The 4,023-nt window shown below is 44.3% G+C and overlaps 2 long non-coding RNA genes across 2 annotated transcripts; one reads left to right on the forward strand and one right to left on the reverse strand.

Moving 5' to 3' along the window:
- LOC127306308 (uncharacterized) lies at positions 1-1,436 on the forward strand. The gene is made up of 2 exons (XR_007854592.2): positions 1-341; positions 1,113-1,436. It is a non-coding gene; the product is annotated as an uncharacterized lncRNA (long non-coding RNA).
- A 521-nt stretch (positions 1,437-1,957) lies between these two features.
- Positions 1,958-3,809, reverse strand: LOC127306310 (uncharacterized). Its single transcript, XR_007854593.1, has 2 exons — positions 3,353-3,809; positions 1,958-2,513 (listed from the first exon to the last, which is right to left on the reverse strand). It is a non-coding gene; the product is annotated as an uncharacterized lncRNA (long non-coding RNA).
- Positions 3,810-4,023: the final 214 nt, after the last annotated feature.

The following is a 4,023-nucleotide window of genomic DNA, read 5'->3' on the forward strand; positions in this document are numbered from 1 at the left end:
TCTCTCATGAACGAAATATATGTAGATATCACCGTCGCTCTCATCCTCTCAATCTCTCAACCATTCTCTCCCGGCGATCCCCTCAACGGAGCGAAGCGGCAGAGGCGGCAACGTTCTTTATCAACCTGGATCAACACGGCCGGGCCGGCGAGGGGAGGAGCGGCGGCGGCGTTCTTTATCAACCTGAATCAACACGACCGGGCCGGCGAGGGGAGGAGCGGCGGCGGCGTTGGTCGTGGCCGGCGAGGAGAGGAGCGGCGGCGGCGTTGAGTGGCTGTCCCCCGCCGGAGCTAGGCGAGAAAGGAGCGGGCGGCGGCGCCACAACTTCACATCCCTGTAAGGTTGTCCTTCTCCTATAGATGCATTTGTTCTTGATGTCATTGGGGAAATAGAAATATGTTTGTGCGGTATGGTCCTTGCCAGGTACCTGACTATAGAATATGAACATAGCATAGTCAATGCATGCATACCCATTATTATTTTTTGTCTAAGATTTTCGTTTCGTTCTGGGAGATACAAGCTCATGAAACTGTAGAGTTATGGACAATAAATTGTTCTCACGTTTCAGGCGAAGACACTGCGTCCTTTGGTTGGATGTAAGATTCACTTCATACTTTGTCTTGAACTTCAATTACTGAATCTTTGTGCCATTTTCTTGTTTGGCAGTGGTGGCCATTTGTTTGATTACTCAAGTGCATTTGGGGATCACAGTTTTGCATGTCACAATGTTTAATCCTCCACAGTTGATCTACCGACCTGGCGTAGAAGTAATTCTTGGGGTTCATTATTTGTTTCTTTAATGTATTGGATTTGTAAGTAGCAAGATGAACAATGCTCCTGACTGGGTAATATAAAACAAGATACCTGTCGAAGGCAGCTAATCGAACTTTGAGGGGGGGGGGGGGGGGCTTTTTCTTGTTTAGTACATTGCTTCCGAGGCGGTAGTGGTGATTTGTTGGCGAAGAAGAGTGCGTCATCGTCACGAAACACCTGTTGGGTGAATGACGCTTGCCGGCGGCGTGAATTGGGGTGATAGGCACACCGCAGTCGAGTAGTGTTTTTACCTGCATCATTTTTATGTTGATCTTAATACTATCTATGCTTTTTGCCAGGATCTGTCCGAACCACATGAAGATTCGTGGAGTGTTGTTGCCCCTTCAGGCTACCTGATGTTGGGCCGAGAGCCTTGGACGAAGATAGGTCATCGCCATGAACGAGTCAACATGTGTGTTTGCTAGAGCGGAAAACCGTGTTCTTAGTGACATCTACTTCACTTTTTTACATATCAAAAGGATCGAACGATTAAAAGCCTTTTATCTATGTTGATAAATTTATTCTCTTATAAATTTTCATGTTTTTCCCAATTCGGTACATTTGTAACAAACCATGGTGTTCAAAATATTTGTACCTCGTGATGATGCGAGTTGATAGGAATATTCTTATGTCTAAGCTCCGCATCCTAAAACACACCTGCTCCAGATTTTGTTGGGAGCCTACAACCTAAACTTGTCACAAACTCAGCATGCCATCTGTCAACTGCCAATGGGTGGGGACTTTCCGCAGTATTTATCCAACACAAAATGATTGTGCAAGAATGCCACCATTGCTAAGACGCCAATAGACATAATAAGAAATGTTTTCTTCTTCAATCAAGGATAGGAGCTTGGAAACACTGGGTACGAATCTGGTGAAGGCATGGCAGGGCTCTCGCCGTTGAAGTATATGCGTCTTGGTGATGCCCAGCCCTTCACTTGCCCTTCCCGAAAGTGAAGGTCGACAGGTCCTTGAGGAACAGAAGCTCGGATTGCACATTGCCCTCTGGACAAGCTTCATTGCAGTACTTCACACCCACAACATTTAAAATAGAAGTAGAATATCATAATGCATATAAATCTACATTTAAAACCCAAGACATGGATTGTGATTTTAAGTGATAACAAAGTTTCAATATAGCAGCTTTACCATCGACAAAATAAAATTTCCAAAGTATCAATTCATCAACACCAAAAGTTTACCAGCTTTACATGATGCCTCCAAAATCTGACAGCTATATCACCGACTCACTGTTTGAACAATGCAAAATTACAACGAGGATACATATTTCGAACTTGTGTGCACCAACACTGGCGAACAAAGAAGTTTCCCAGTTCAGCTCCTTTCTACAACATCCAAGATAGTCTCTCTGGCCTCTTATGTTAGTAGCTGCCCAGACAGAATAATGGCCGCTAAAGGGCTCAGCGCTTAATCCACTTTTGTAACACTGGGCATGCACTATATTATCAAGTGATGACAATTAGGTTATGAAGCCATCCATGATAACATGGATAAAAGGAGAAGACTGCGGACTTCACAATGGAAAAAAAAGAAGCTCTTTCAAGTTTCAACTTGTGGGCAAGGCTAACTCTAATCTTGCAGATGTTATCATCAGACTTGGCCTTTTTGACAGGTATGCCATCTATACTCGAAGTGTCACACTCCTTCCTTCTCGGGTCCTGCATCAAGGTTCAAAGAACCTGAAAATACACTCTGGGACTATGAGTCTAACGAAGACAATCAAGAGAAAAAGGACTTTAAAGTCAATTGCTGAACTGCTGAAAGTCATATAGTATACACTTACTATAACGAAACCTCACGGACAAATCTTGCAAACTGGAACTTGTAATGTCCACAAAATAGTGGGCATGTACTACGCATCCGAGCCTTGTTTCCAACAACTATGCACATGATATCCACGTTTAATAAACCAGGCTAGCTAGCAATCAGTTTCCATGCAAAGAACAAGAACTAGTACTGTCAGGCTAGACCGCAAACTCCAGGGACCAGTGCTAATTGATCGTTACTGATTGGGTAGATAACTTGGTGTACGTGTATGATCATTAAGAAATACAGATTTCCCTTCTAAATTTAGCCGTAAGTATCCACTACTTTACTTTGTGATGATGTGAAGGGTGTACTGATATTTCAGTTATCAGTAAAAATTGGGAAAATTCAGCACTTGTAAGTTGTGATCCAGCAGGATCTGGTTCAGAACTGGTTTGGATTACCATGCAATTATCATGGTACACACGCAGGGACATGTTTGGTAGATAACGGATAGTAAACTAGAATATGTAAATGCCAATAATATGAATGTTGGGCGTTGGTACAGAAGAAAATAAAGAGACAACGGTACTCAAACTCCTATATGCAGAAGCTCTACAGAAAAACTGATGCAGCTAATGTGGTATGTGTATCTCTTTCAGCACTACAAATTTGAGAGTATTGTTGATGGTCAGAGCGAAGGAAAACCAGGCTATAATTCAAAGCGTGAATCGAATCAAATTTCGAATAGTCAAACAAAATTAGGTAAAACCTTGCGGCAGTGGCGTCCGATCCCGCAGGCGAGGATCGCGGTGGCCGCTGACTACGACCCCGCTGTTGAGGCTTGGGGCCCGATCCCGCCGTTGAGGACAGCGGCGGCAATCCACCGGACTTGGACGCGGAGGACTGATGTCCAATCCCGCTATTGAAGAGACGGAGGTGTTTGATTTGGCTGGGCGTGTGGATCGGAGGCCAGCGGTGGCTGGCCGGATGACGGCGGCGTCGCTCGGACGGCGGAGCCAGGCACAGCAGCATCGTTAGTCGGAGGAGGCTGCGTCGGAGATCTATGGAGTGAGCTCGTCGGAGACCTGGGAGGAGGTCGTTGGAGAGAAGTTTTGGGAGAAGATTTGCACCATACATTTTTCTTTTTTGATCTGGACTCGCACCATACAGTTTGGGAGAATTCCTTTTGATTGGTTGGAACTGGCACGGGATTTATTTCCTTTCAAAACTGGTGATCATATTTTTGACCGTGCCAAATACATGGAAAGGGATAACAGTTAAATAGTAGTTATCACTTGATTTAATCAACGGTCACAAAAAATCAGATTAGACGGAACCCAAATTAAATTAGACGGAACCAAGGTTCCGTGCCAATCACCGTAAAAGAGCTCAATAAATTAAGAGCCATTCTAAATTGTACTAACCAAGAGTGTATTCTCT

Source organism: Lolium perenne, chromosome 6 (assembly GCF_019359855.2).
Source record: "Lolium perenne isolate Kyuss_39 chromosome 6, Kyuss_2.0, whole genome shotgun sequence".
NCBI classification, from domain to species: Eukaryota; Viridiplantae; Streptophyta; class Magnoliopsida; order Poales; family Poaceae; genus Lolium; species Lolium perenne.